Below are 16,023 nucleotides of genomic sequence, written 5' to 3'. Positions count from 1 at the left end.
GTCCAAAAGCTACAGTCTCATTAGTTAGCTTGTAAGCTAACAACAGTTTTAAATTTCCTTTGAAACCTCAAAGATTAGAGGCTTTTATGAAAACACTTTGGGCTAAAACCAAAGAAACACGTTTGCAAGAAGAAAGTTTGTATGCTAACACGTTAAAAGTTAGCCAATTAGCAAACTACAGTTTTAAATTACTTTTACATTTTAAAACATATAAAGGCTTTTGTGGGCTGGAGCCAAAGACGCACATTAGCAAGAAGAATGCTCAAGTCTGTATGCAAACATGTTAAAAGTTAGCTAATTAGTTAACTACAGTTTTAAATTAATTTTAAAACCTAAAAAATTGAGGTTTTTGTGAAAACATTTTGGGCTGGAGCCAAAGAAGCACATAAGCAAGAATAATGTTCTCGTATGCATGCTAAGTCTGTATGCTAACATGCTAAAAGAAGTTATTCTTTGTCGTTCAAGTTTAGCATGTATATGCGGTTCAGCCATTTAGTTTAGTGGTAAAGGAAGGATTTTTCATACTGTCCTTCGCTACAAATGATAAATGAACAGGGAAATACTCAACATATTTTCATCCTGTTCATAATTTAAAAAAACATGGCTTATAGTTGCTCATATATTTTAACTAAAGGATCAGTGGTATTTTACACTGAAAGTACCTCTACTCTAATGTTGTGTGGCTAGCTAGCTAACTTGATTTTGCTTTACTTCATGATAGAAATTCAAAGCAAAATACAGTCAGTGTTCTTTGCAAGTAGGCTACACACACTCACCTGAATAATTCTGTAGTACAGGAGAAATGGGAGTTTTTAACATAAAGGAATCATGATGCACACTTTCAGACTAACATGTTTGTAATGACGGGGGAAGGAGCGGGATTTCTAAAAGAGCTTAAAAATGCAGTGTGCCATCTATCCCCCAGCTAAAGGCCTTAGGTATCTAATTTAAGTACAGGTGGTATCATAAACATTAAACAAATTAAAACACGAAAACAATCACTTACATTCTAAGACATCATTTATATCAGATGATTGACAATTTTACTGTCTGTCTATTTGGCGCAGTTTAGCACTTATCATGTTATTACATTAGCATGTTAGCATTTGCTAATTGGCCCTAAACACAAACAGCAGCTCACTGAAGTGTATGTAATCAATCTTGCTGATACTTACAGTATTTCATATTTAATTTATATAACTACAATTTTGAGATACATGTCAGGGATAATGTAGCCTACAGAAGAGCCCCTGTAGGGTGAGACAAAACCTCTTGCTCACCCTGTCAGGGTTCCATTCCGTAATAAAAACCTGCTCAACATACATGATGCCACTTATTACACGGTTACCTACTTACAAAATCAATTATTTAAAAGAAACAAATATTGATTTGGAAATTATTTTATTGATTTAAAAATAATGTTAGTTCAGTTTTCCGTTAAAATACCCTGTTACATTCACAGTGAGAGCTGCGTCCATAGCAACAGTTAACTCTAGCTTTCTTAAAATGAGCTAAGCTTGCTGTTTTTACTCACTTTATAAGGAAACATTTCCTCTGATGGTGAAGTAAGACACGATGAACGGGACCGCAGGAATCAGAGCAGCATCTGATGGAGGTTTTCCGTCTCATCACTGTTAGTCTGTTGACATTTTCTTTTCCATTCACCGTCTTTAAACACCGCTGTGTCCCTTACTGTTTTCTGTTTCATGTTTACTTCACGTGCTGTCTTCAGTTTTGTAGATCTCTCTGTCGTAGCTTACAGTTTTTGTATCGTTTAACCTTTATTGCTTTCTCTCCGCTGTTTTTTGTCTCTTTTCTTTTTTCCCTCTGTAAACAGGCTGACGTCAAATTTACCTGACTTCTTTTGGCGGATTGATATGATTACAGTTAGTCCTCCAGATTGTGTGATTAGAGCTGAATCCCTAGCATTGGTCTGTTCTTCAAAGCAAGAGTCTGCTATCGAGAAATAGCAGACCTCAGAATGCCGTTATTAACCAATCAGAATCAGTATAAGTATTTAACAAAGCCATGTAATAAAAAATGAATTGATCACCAAACTTACCCTGACAGGAACATGATTGTCTGAACCAAATAGAAATAGAAAAGTCATGTCAATCAAAGGTAAAAATGTGAACGCAAGTGGCGCAAGAGGAGAGGTCAGGGGTCACCAAAGTCTGTAGACATATCCTCTAGCACCGCGGCTGTCTGAACTTATATTTCAGTCTGGAGCAAAGCAGTGGACTGACCAACATAACCAACTCTAGAGTCACGTTGTCAACGTGGGCAAAATGTACAACCTTCCTTGCACTCTATAAATTAACTCTGACAATGCCAAAGAAGTCTGATAAGGTTATTAAAATCACTCTAAAGAATACTTTAGAAACCATAAAGGTAGAAAAAGGTTTTATCTGTCTCTCCTAACCAGAGGATTCGTGATAAGTCTGACCTTGCCACTAGAACACATCATTATATATTCTTTCTGTGTAATGAGCCAGCCAGTGTCTCTTGCAGAGGAATATTTGGCAACTGAATTTCTCATCTCGAGCAAATTAGAAACACAACTTAATATAATGAGATCTGAAGGTCACACTTTGTTTCGGAAAACGGCCACCTGTACAGTTTGAAAAAGTTTGGAGGTTCTCTGGAGAGCCAGCAAACGAGTTTATTTGGAAACGATGCAACAGGTTTCAGAATGTGTACACAGCTTTGTCCACAGCGAGGATGGATATATTAGCGATTGTTTGGATTAGACGTGATGTGATGTATTCAAATGACACTGACCGCCCTGGCACAGAGCTGATGATGTTTTCTCTCCACGTGTTAATGCACCACTGACCGAGGAATCATTACAGATTCACTGAAGCTCCTCAAAGCTGTCCCCGTGCTAAGGCTCAAAAAATACATTATAAGCAATTATGATGCATTAGGAGCATCGGGAAGCTGTCAGATAGAGCCCTCGTAACATTCATCTTATAATCAAATGATGACTTTGTTCTCCCATAAGACCAAGGTGACTGAAATAGTCCATCAAATAATGCTCAGGTCTCTCTGGGTCTGTGTCGGTGTGGCTGAGACGGCCAACGAGCTGAACCCTGAATCTAAAGCCAGCCAGAGTTGATCAATGGAGCGGCAAAGCGTGGGAGGGGAAAGTACATCAGTATTTCAAAGTTAAGGCCTTTGCACGCCTGGTCCGTTTCTTCGTGTGCTTTTGTTTATCCGTCATCTGCTAAAAATTGTTGCACAGAAACCTTGCACACTATACGTTTTATTATTCTGTGCGTTTTTATTTTCTAAAACTCGCAATACAAGACACAAAGGATACGTCACGCAGTGAGGGTGATTTTGTGGTCCTCTCACTTCAAGAGCAAGGAGAGTTTCACCTGCTGATCAAGGAGCTGCGGAATTATCCTGATCGTTTCCAGGTGTGTTTCAAGATGTCAGTGGTCCAGTTTGATCAGCTGCAAGCAATACTGGAACCACACATTAAAAAGAAAACCACCAATTACAGCGATCAATTGATCCTGAGCAGCAGCTGGCAGTATGTCTAAGGTACACACACACACACACACACCCATTAAGTGCTTTATGCTGGGAGACGAAATAAATGAGCTTATCAGATGCATGTATGGTGGCTCTGAGTGGTTGAAGTACTCTCTAAAGGCTTTTGACGGACGCTAAGAATCGGAAAGAAACTTTAATGATGGACGAAATTTTCGGATTTAGTGTGTCAACGTGATTGACACAATGTGAGGTCGTATTTATTTTTTAACGTGCAACAATTTACGACGCATCACACAAACTTAAAGGGGAAGTCACTGAGAATGAATTGCAGCAGCTGAAGGCACCATAAATTGCGAATCATTTGCTATCTGCTCCGTCTCAAGGTTATTTACTAAGCAAATTGCAATAATGATATTCAAGCGCAAACGCGCCAAAAAGTTTTGCAGAGCTGTGCAGCTTGCTCTTCTCGTGTGTCTGATTGTGGAGAGAAGCTGTCTGCACCGCCACTCTCTGCTGCACCGTGCTGCGCCTCTCAGGCATTAGTTGAGAGCACACTGACTCAACTCCGTCTACAGATCAATGATGAGCAGGGAGAGGAGGGGGCAGTTCTTTTAACAGTTTATTGCATATTATGTATAAAAAGATGGACGACATGACAGCTCCCTAAAAGTGAAGCCAAACCCTCTCTAGCGCCCCCTGCTGACTGGCTGCAGTGTAGGTCATAAAGCCCGCCTCCTCCATGTTAACAGATGGGACATGAGTCAAACTATAAAATCTAAATACACGCCAAATACATTTTTCTCAAACATGGTTTCTGTCATTATAGTTAGTTCTTATCATGCTGATTTATGTCCACGTGTTCATTTTTGTGACAAGTTTATTTTTAATTAGTTATTTGATGCTGTCCAAATGATGATTGACAGCTCTGTTGACAAATACGGCTCCTGCGGTAAGTAAAGTGTGTGTTTGGGTTAGCGGAAGTGGCTAGGGTGGCTCCACCCACCGATCTCTGCTGTGCAGCTCTGGCTCCATATGACGTCACCATCGAAAGATGCCAGCGCCGGTCACGGGGATATTTTGGCATCAATTCCGTACAATGAGAGCAGATGGAGACGTGTCGTCCATCTATATATACAGTCATTGGTTTATTGTAAAGTCCAGATTTGACAGGTGTTTACTGTCTGTAAGGCAGCTTCATTTTTTTAACGAGCGCGCAACAGCAGGTGCTTTTTGCCACAAGGCTCATTCGCATTGAAAGGGGCTAAATTTGCCCCGAATGTCTGCTTAATGACTCATTTAAATACACGCAAACGGCACCAGAGCACAGAGGCGCTGTTTGCTCTGCAGCACACTTTGGGGTGCATTCAACCCTCTGCATGTGCTTCATGTGCTTTTGTGTCATTTGTACAGGTTAAGGGGGCGCAAAAGCCGCACAATTCTTTAGTGAATTCCCCCCTTAGTGTGCAAAGGCCTTTACTGCCGAGAATAATAAGGATTTTAAATCATTTAAAGTTAAATATTGTAATATGATACGTTTCAGTAAAGGACTTTTCACGTTTTAGCATATTTGCAAATCAGTGCAAACTATTTTAATTTTATTTAGAGATTAGTTTTACATGTATTGTATGTGTATAAGGTTGTACTGTGTTGTATAGTGTAAGGTTGTACCCATTAGCTGTTGTGAGATTTAGACGAGTACTGAGCAACAAAACACAAGTATATTCTTTGGACTGTCCATGTTGTTTCCAAGTTACGAGTTAAGCTCATGGACACACCAAAGCCTGAAGGACATTTTGGTTTCTACCAATTAGAGTCTTTATCCCCGTAGTATTTCGGACCGCTTTTCTCCTGGACTCTTTGATGATTTGTATGCTTTCTTTGGACGGGACTAATTTCCTGGTTTTGATCCTTGATTATCTAATTAATGAAGTGCCTTGTGGTTTTGCCTTTTTGTTAATAAATCATTTGCACTGCATTGACTCTGTGGTTTGCAGCCTTCACATATTGTACTTCAGGATGAAAAAGCTTTATAATGGCAGATGAATAAACTTTTGTGTAAGCTGACATTCATGCAAAGAGAGTTCCTTCCTCATAGCTCCAAGTGGAAAGCATAATAACTTCTAGGGCAGCCAGATGTAATGTAAGAATTAATCTGTTCGAAAGAGATAAAACATTGAATAGAAACAATACAAAATATTTGACAAATCTTGGGGTGCTGGTTTAGCTCAGTTGGTATAGAAGGCGCCCTATGTACAGAGGCTACGGTCCTCGACACACTGATCACAGGCTCGACTCCCAGGCTATGTGACCAATTGATACATGTCATAGAGGACACAAAGTTTAATTAGAGGGATGTAAGATAGAATGCTATGATATAATACATTACATTACATTACAATATGATACTACGATATGCTACAATATGGTACTATATGCTAAAATAGATTACGATATTATGATGCGTGGCAATACGATACTACGATACCTTACAATACTATGATACGATAAGTTAAGTTACGTTCTGATACGTTACTACACAATACAATGCTATCATACATTAGGTTGCATTAAGTTATGTTACATTAAGTTATGTTACGCAAAGTTACATTACGTTAAGTAACGTTAGGTTAGGTTACATTATGTTAAGTTACGTTAAGTTGCGTTACATTATGTTAAGTTGCGTTACGTTAAGTTACGTTACGCTAAGTTCTGCTAAGTTACGTTAAGTCGCGCTAAGTTACGTTACGTTAAGTTACATTACGTTACGTTACGTTACCTTAAGTTACTTTATGACACGATACAATATGGTACAATGCAATACACTTTACCATCCTCCATGTTACTCATAGCCAGGCTTTCTTTACATTAGCTGGCTCAACATTACCTAAAACCTCAGTCAGAGATAACGGTTATCACAAAGTTGATTATCAACTTTCTCTGTTAACCCGGGCTTTCTTCATATGGCTTATTATGTGTTACCATAAAACGGGCATTTTGCATCATTTGACTTCAAAATAGTATTGTGTGCCGTCTTCTTCATTCAATTTGTTATAATGATCTGCTATGAAGAAGACTTGTTTGGCTTCATTCTGAGGCATTACTTATGTAAACAAGAAGTCATTTGTTGTTGCTTTAATAAAACAAATAACTGAATGTGACACCGGTACGACGTTTTCGCTGTTTTAAAAGTAGTTACGTGAACGGTGGCTACATTTAGCTACATTAGCACATGACCACCTTTATTTCTGCAAGCGCACTGTTTAGTCAGCTTTATTAAACGTTTCGTAAAGAAGTTTAACAGGTCAGGTAGGTAATTTGTGATCTAAAAGGATTGAAGTTTTAATAAAGATACGTTTTTCTGACGTTCAGGCTGTTCGGCAAAAATGTTCACTCAAATGAGCTGTTTCCACATTTAAACAGCGTGGAAAGACATCGCTGTGCTGCTTGATTTAATCTTTTTTAATTTGAAGTTCGTCTACCAAGTGGACATGACTTGTAACAGTTTTTCTGTCTTACGTAGATGCATCGTTTAATTGTTACAGATGGCAAGGTGCAATACAGCCAACATCCACCTCAGCTGCTTCCCTGTCTGACCCTGGTCTACCACCATCTACCCCTGTCCCTCTGGATTTATCCACCCCGGGCTCCTCATCCTCAGTTCAACCGAGCTCAACCACTGCAGTGCACACTGTTTTTATGTTTGACTGCACAAAATTGAAATAAAAACTTAAATGACAAAAAAAGCCAAATGTTAAATGATGGTGATGAGTAAGAATATAAAATTAAAATGCAACTGGTAAGCTAAAACAACAATAATGGTAAGTTTAACTATATACAGAGGTTTCAGCCAATAGTGCAGTTAAGTCTAATGAGAGAAAAAATATGACATCAGAATGTCAAATGATTAGTTGGCCAATTATATATTAAGATGTTGTAACAGTGAAGAGGCTTATAAGCCTAGTTTTAGGAGAAATTGTGGCTGTAACTATTCCTGCCTTCCATATGTATCAACATTGCTCCTAATTAAAATATGCTTGTGGCTTTAATCTCCTTCAGTTTTGTGATGCAAGTAGACATATATGCTTATTTTGGACAGGCCGTTGTTTACTTCCGCTTTCCAGAACCGGAATCTGCTGCCTGGCTTTGCATACTGCAAAATGAATTTGAACAGCTCCATACTAAATACCACCACCGAATGCAGTATGTAGTATAGTAGGTAGTATGTAGTATGCGATTTCGACAGCATTGGTTTCTGGAGCCAGCCTCAAATGGCCTCTCGAGGAACTGTTTTTTGCACCACCGCAGCGGCGTCATTTTTCAACACCGGAGGTTGCCGCTTGTTCATAGCGCACCCCTGAGGAGTGGAGACTAAAACAGAGCTAAAGGGAGAGTCTGTATTGTACTCAAGTTCACCAGGTGACCAGAAACGCTACTCTAGTTGAGAGCCTGTGTTGTTACGTTACTGGAAAATGTGTAAATAAGCAAGTGTTTTCTGAAAAGTTGGCTATATCAACTTAAGTGATGATAAAATGTTAGCGGTATGTTTGAAACTTGTTTGTGCTAGTCGGCAACACTGAACAATTTAATGTTCATGCTGTTTGGAGAGGAACGGTGACACGGTGGCGACTGGAAGCAAGAAATGAATCGTAAGACGCAGATTATTCAGCTATTACCAGCTAAAACAGCCTTTAAAAGTCCCTGCGATTAGTCACACAAGGACAAATACAGACCTTTGCACCCGATTAACCAATTCAAACAGACTTTACAGTTGTAATCATTACTTTGCACAGTTGTTCTACTCTTTCTACTGACTTGAGGCCAAGAGTGAAAAGGGCTGAATTTGTGTTAACAGATTAAAATCATCCATCGCTGCTTCCCTTCAGCACCCTGGTGTCAGAAAGGAGTGCGCTCTGCCTCGGGAGGAAAACCATGAATAGTTAGTTTCTTTTTTTTGTAAGTTAAGACTGAATTCGAGGAGCGCTGAAATCCTTTCAATCTTCCAACAATCAAACTTTACATAAGTGTAAGTTCATGGTGACTGCTCAACTTCTGACATGAAAAGAGCTTTAATTTGTGCTTTCAATCAGGTGTTACTTCAAAGCATCGCAGGAATATAATAGAGAATGTCAATAGGTTCCTGACAAGGATCTGGCTGCTTTGTGTGCATAATTGACAATATGTTACATTTTCAAATCTCTCACCTCAAAATATCCTCTATGAAGCAAGGCAACAAGCAAATGTAATAAAAGAAAACTTATTTCAAATTGCAAAGTTTCAGTTATGTAATCTAAGGAAGAATGAAAGGACTTTTAAAGAACTTCACATTGATCTGTCAAAGCAGTAACATTTCCAACCAGCTTGCCAATAACAACCAATTTAAAAGATGTATAGGGAACAAAAACAACACTCCAGTGACTCAGAGTTAGTATTAACCTATCTTGAGCTCTGGTGACTGCAAAGACCCAAATGAGAGACCTTCATTTATACAATGTCAGAGCGAGACGTTCAGCTTGTTTTTACACACAGAATGTCTTCATTCATTGAAGACACAGAAGTTTAACTAAAATCCTCCCGTAAGAAAAAGTAACATCTGTCTTAATTATTCATATTCCTCCAACAACAAATACAAACCAACACAAAAAAGTAAATGATTTAGTTAAATGTTAATGAAAGAGTTTGATATTTGTTATGTACACTTGTTGCTGAGAGTTCAATTAGATGATTGATACCATTCCTGTAGGCCTATCTGTAGGCTACATCAAATATGGAGCTGAAACGCTAGCAGCAGGTTAGCTTATGTTAGCATAAAGAATAGAAACAGCTGAACCAACAAAAACATGATAGAATAGCAAATCATCACCTAGATATGGTTTGTCTGCCAGAGAGGGTAAGCTAACCATAAAATGTATAAATAAGGGATGTAGCCACTGGTTTGTCGACTGCCGACTTAAAGGCTGCAGTTAGAGTTTTGGCTGCCGCCATCTTGTTTTTCTGGACCCAGAATTGACCAAATTTTAACCAGCATTGGAGATAAGCGAGGGGCTTGCAAATGCATCGTTAACATTAGCTTATGTATCAGAATTAGATAATTTTTTGTTGATAGCTTACTGTTATTGTGTAGGTCCCCCTTTTGCTACCAAAACAGCCCTGACCCGTTAAGGCATGGCCTCCACTAGACCTCTGAAGGTGTGCTGAGGTATCCGGCACCAAGACAAGCAGATCCTGTAAGTCCTGTAAGTTGTGAGGTGGGGCCTCCATGGATCGGACTTGTTTGTCCAGCACATCCCACAGACGCTCGATTGGATTGAGATCTGGGGAATTTGAAGGCAAAGTCAACACCTTGAACTCGTGTCGTGTTCCTCAAACCATTCCTGAACAATTGTTGCAGTGTGGCAGGGACCATTATCCTGCTGAAAGAGGCCACTGCCATAGTGGGAATAGGGGATAGGGAATACTGTTTCCATGAAGGGGTGTACTTGGTCTGCAACAATGTTCAGGTAGGTGGTACGTCAAAGTAACATCCACATGAATGCCAAGACCCAAGGTTTCCCAGCAGAACATTGCCCAAAGCGTCACACTGCCACCGTCGACTTGCCGTCTTCCCATCATGCATCAAAAATATTTTGTAATTTTGTGTAAATCTCAGCTTCAATAGTCATTAAAAAAAACAATTGCTATGCTATAAAAACTTATTTGCACCAAGCTATAACATGATGTACATCTGCTGTACATCTTTGCACTTTAATATGGGGCCTTATGGGGATTGACTCGCTTTTGGAAGCAGCCTCTAGTGGCCGCTCAAGGAACTGCAATTTTTGGCACTTTTGCATTGGCTACATTTTTCATGTTGCTGCTTGAAGCTAACCTAAAACACTCGTTCCCAAACTCGTGTGTAAAGGGGCAAATCGTTGGTCCTGGTGTCTGCTAGCAATAACAATTGTCTTTATAAATCCATGGAGTAATGGGCAAAAGGTATTCTGACCAAACACAGATCAATTATATGTTAACTGACTCATATCACACAGTCGACACTGCTTGGATCTCCAAAAAAGTGAGACTGAGTGAGAAACACACCTGCGATTACTGCTTATCGCCACAGGTGCCGCCAAAGAGAGCAAAACAGAGATCCTCGAGGTTTAACACAACAGGGTTAAAATTGATGTCACCAAGCAAAAACAGTCTATAGCAAGAAAGCAACAACTACACTTCAAAACTGATGAATTAGTGAATTCAACACATACCAGAAATGCAGTGTGGTATGTGAACATGTCTGTTGCCTCTTAAGAAAATGGATTTGAAGCTGAGAGTTGGTGTCCTTGGTTCTTTACAAGAGAATTCAGTGTTTAAGGTTTTAGACAATCGCCACTGCTTTATTGGAGTCCTCATGTGCATTAGAATAAACAAGTATTCAATAACGACACTCTGAGGCCATGTCGTACATATATTCTTGTATATAAAGTATGCACTATGTCACTGAAAGGCACCAATCATCTCCAAGTGCTTTCATTAGCGCTGCTATCATGAGGCTATTAAACGGATGGAGAGGCAGCTTCATCCCCTGAGTGGCGATACTGTTTGGTTACCTTTTCTCTGCACAGATGTTCATGTCCTGTTGTGTGACAGGCTCTCAGTATTCTAGGTCAGCCTTGCAATGCTCCAGTGTGACTCAAGAATGAAAGGGCATGTACAGGGAAGAGGCAAAAATAGCAGCTGGGCCACAGAAGCCAACGCTTTGACAAAGCCTCGGACATGTGTGTTTCCTGACCTGAATAACCAAGAGAGCCGCAGAGCGCTCGACCAGGTAGACCTGCCGGGAAAATAGCAGCGCTTTTCTTTCACAACCATCTGCGCTTTTCATTTGTTGTTTGACTTAAGAGCAGAAGCAGAGCTGACATGTTGTTTTGTTCACCAAAGGCCGTACAGGGAAATTAATCACACCCTCAACTCATTTATTTAATAAATCTCAGCGTTAAGATGTTTAATGTGCTGAAACGATCGCTGATGTGCCTCGGCCCACTCGCGCTCACATGGAGGCGTGGGGGCATTGGCTGTTTTGATACCCAACATCTTTTCTACGATCCCTGTCCAATTACTCACACTCGAGAGGCTTCGCTCCAATCGCCATCTTTTTACTCCGGGGTTAAATGGAATTAGCAAAGCCGAGACCTCATCATCATCATCCGTTCCAATTTGTTCGCACTTTCACATTCACCACCTGCTGCCAAGTTACACCTCCTTTTCCATTTCGGAGAGACTTCCAGAGAACAATGGGTACACGGCACGCGGCGCGGACATGATCTGCTTTACGCTCTGCTCATCGTGTACAATTCATTCACAATAAAAGATGCAGAAGAAGTAATTACTTGGTGAAACACATTTGTTGCGACAGCCTGTTATCAGTTGAAACAGAAACAAGTCTGCTGCAGCCTGTGAGATGCCAGAGCTCTTTAAAAAATTAGTCATTTTTAAATCACTTCAACTGAGCTGCTGCCAAGCTTTACATGCATATATTCAAAGACACCATCCTGTTTAGTGTGAGCTTTTATGGCACATAAGGTGCAGCTGAACATCTCTCCCCTCGCTTCTAATGTGGCAGGAAATCACAATGTCATTCTTGACTTGTGATTACTTTGGCACATGGCATGTTTGGCATTTACATTCAGGCATAGTAACACCACGTCCACGTCAAGCCCTTTCACATCATCTTCCTTGAAGATTCTGAGAGGGTTTTTTTTTTTGCCACTTTCTCATCCGCTGGAGGAAGGCCGGGTTTGCAAATGATCAAAATCGGCTACAGTCATCCTAAAGCGCAGCAGGCGACCGAGGCTGGGAGAACGGAAGGGGGGGGGCTGAGGAGATGACAGAGAATTGAAATAGAGAGAAGCAGAACAGACGCTGAAAGAGAAGAGACGCCTGGTTGATAGTGGTGGAAGGGAAGTCAGACAAGGAAACAAGGATAGAGAGCGCAAGAGGAAGGAAGAGAGAAACAGACTGAGGGGGGTTGGAACTTTTCAATTACAGCTCACACAGACAACAAAGACCCAGATTTGAAGAGACTATAACAATCTGCAGCCCCGAGGGAGCAGCTCATTTAGCCTCCTTCATTTCTCCTCTCCTCTCCACACAAATTACAAGTTGGAATATTTAATGCGTTCCTTTTGTTGCACAAGCAAACGCAGGCTTCCCTACCATTAAAAGATGTCTCAGACGCTGAAGCAGTTACCTGGGGAGGCAAATCCTGCTGTTAGGAGACTTGAAGAAAAACTGCTGGGTGCTTTAAAAGTGATTTGACTGTAAAATAAACAAACAAAAGAAGAAGAAGTGGATGTAGCCACTGTTACGGGAATTAAAAAAATTAGAATTCTAAACCCAAATTTGGAGCATCAAGCTCAGAATTTTGGCGGTTGCCATCTTGATTTTTGGCACCAGAAGAGACCATGTTTGGACAAGAGGATTGATCATAGATCGTATAAAAAGATGGACAACATGACAGCTCCCTAAAAGTGAAGCCAAACCCTCTCTGTCGCCCCCCGCTGACTGGCTGCAGTATAGGTCATAAAGACCGCCTCCTCCATGTTAACAGATGGGACATGTCAAATACATTTTTCTCAAACATGGTTTCTGTCATTATAGTTAGTTCTTATCATACTGATTTATGTCCAATTGTGTGCATTTTTCTGAAAAGTTTATTTTTAATTAGTTATTTGATGCTGTCAAAAGGATGATCGACAGCTCTGTTGACAAATACGGCTCCTGCAGCCGATCTGTTCCTGATTAGCAGAGTAGAGGAGGAACGGCGAGAGGAGACGTAACTAAAACAATCACTACAGTCATTGAAGTTTACATATCTGTGAACGTCTGCTTCAGACCAACACAAGAAGCTGTTCTGCTGTTAAACACGCTGGCGTATTTTCCGGTAAGTTAAGTGTGTGTTTTGGTTAGCGGAAGTGGCTAGGGCGGCTCCACCCGCCAATCTCTACTGCGCAGACTCTGGCTCCAAATGACGTCACCATCGCAAGATGCCAGCGCCGGTCACGGGGATATTTTGGCATCAATTCCGTACAATGTGAGCAGATTGAGACATGTCGTCCCTCTTTAAATACAGTCAGTGGAATGGATACACGCTGTTAGATCTCTAATCCCACACGCCGCTGTGGTAACAACTTATCAATCATGTCTAAAAGCAGCCATTTCCAAACTTTAGAAAGCCACTACCAACTTAGAAAACATATTTTTTTACATAGTAAACGTAAAGAACTTATTTTGCACGTCCCCGAACCTGTAACCAGAAAACTTTCGTCAACACTTAGAGCCTAAGTTTAAATATTTATGTTTTTTTTGTACAAAGAAAAATGAATGTGAAGGTGGGCCTAAGGCAATGTAGTGCAACAATAATCCACCCACAGAAAAATGTGTGAAGCGGCAAAATCAGTGCAGAAAGTAAACTGAAACACTTGCAGTACCTTCACAGGCCATCAGGCCCACACTTTGGGAACCATTTCCCTGAGACATTTGCTGCTTTATGGTCAGGTGGTTATTTACTAAATGAACATCAGTCTAGATTGAGAAGACGATTGAGAACATAAACTCATTAGGAAAATGTTTACTGAGTTAATTATTCAAGTGAGAAGAAGGGTCATCTCACCCTGCTGGCCATTAAAGGGAACAGAGGTTTAAGGCACTTCCGCGTAGAATGACATTTTGAAAGCAGGAAACCCGACAGTGAATACAGCTGTTTGGACTTTAAAGATGTGGCTCATTATTGTCTTATTTTCCGATGGAAGAAAAGGAAAAAGAAACGTCCTCTGGCATCCTGAGCGGCCCGGGCCAAATAACATTAAAGCGAAAAGGGGAATCAATGGAAGCAGACTATTGATTCCATCCCATCATGGATAACAGACTCTCTCCTCGCAGCCCATTTAACACAGGGAGGCCCTTTGTCAATCAGGTTTTCAGTGTGAGTGACGAGCATATTGACAAGATGGCTTGAAAGAGCGAGACAAAGGACTCTCCTGGCAAACATAAAGTATAATTGCACCAACATCAAACAACTTCTGGCTTGGGGAATTTATCCCTTTTTTTTCCCATTGTTGTAGTCCCCGAAGAGCCGACACAAGAGTCTAATTAGAGATTCATCTGCTGTACCTGTCTCTCTCCAAACACACACACACACAAAGAGCTGCATCCCTGCTTTCTCCAGCACCGTAATTTGAAGGCTGGTGGCAGCTAACTCTCCTCCAACGTCATTCAGATTTCAGATGTCTGAGAGATTTGTCGGCTGTGTGTCAAGTAGATGCAATGTTGCTGTGTGGAAGGAAGGAGGAGGGAGGGGAGGGGGTCTGTATCAGCATCTGTTCATACACCTGTCTTGCCCATCACTGTCGGAGAAACTACATTAGTAATATGATTTCACCAAGTGGCAACCTCCAGGGCTGAGCAATGAAGCCTATGAGGAAGGACCAAAAGCTGCAGTTCCTCGAGTGGCCACTTGAGGCTGGCTCCAAGAGCGAGTCAATCCCCATTAGGCTCCATGTTAAAACGTTACAGCAGCTGTTTTGATCTCTTTAGCTAATTTCTCTAAAGATTTTTTATATTAGTGACCCATTTTGATAATATTAAGTCTTAAGTGGTGCATATTTAGGGGCGTGGCCACTTTGAGTGACAGGTTGGTGCAGCTAGGTGTCAACGCAGCTAATTCAGTCAATGAACTCAACCGCTCTGCAGTGTTTCATGCCGACGGCTTTTTGCGTGGTTTATTTCATGGTCCAAGAAGCCCGTGTTCCAGTTTTTCCAGTTAGTAAAAAATCTAGTATTACTATTGATATGTTAGCTCACGTACCTAGCTGGTTAGCTTTTAGCAGGCCTTTTTTTCAAGTTACCCAGCAGTATAGCCGCCGCTCACTCTCTCAATGGAGATGTGATGGAACCAACGGCAAGTCCGCTACGTTCCACAAACTTCTGTAGTCTGATAAATAAACACCTCCAGTTAGCAACCATCTAAATAACGGACTCATTCTATGGGAAAAATGATGGTTAAGTAGCTCCTCACAAGCTAAACAATTAGCCACGGGGGTAGCTTTGATAACTTGCCGTTTGCTAACCCGTCGCTCCTCTCTCATATATGGTCACATGGCCAGAAAACCAACATGGCCGCCAAGATGCTGGACTCCGGGCATAAAAAACAATGACAGACATTATGGCGGCTATGTATGTTATTTATACAGTCGGTTTTCACACTGAAATGTTTTTGAGCGCTCAAACTTTTTTTAACAAGTTTAGATCCAACATTTATTTTGCTTAATTATAAATTCAAGCATGCTTTTGCACCGAGATAAAATTTCTTTCCTGAGCAAATAATGATGTTTGGAGGTGGCAAAATGAGTGCACTCCTGAACTTAAATCACATCCACCAAGAAACATGTTCCTTGATAATGGCCTGTAATTATTCTCTCTGGTAATGCATGTCATCATAAAAGAGTTCGACGTGAACCGTTTAGTCATACGAGCTGCAGACTGTGAAGC

Source organism: Semicossyphus pulcher, unplaced genomic scaffold (genome assembly GCF_022749685.1).
Source record: "Semicossyphus pulcher isolate SPU_LCO1_2020_fin unplaced genomic scaffold, fSemPul1.0.p SCAF_7, whole genome shotgun sequence".
In the NCBI taxonomy this organism is placed as follows: domain Eukaryota; kingdom Metazoa; phylum Chordata; class Actinopteri; order Labriformes; family Labridae; genus Semicossyphus; species Semicossyphus pulcher.
The sequence above is the reverse complement of the archived record's forward strand: the minus strand, read 5'-3'. Positions refer to the sequence as shown.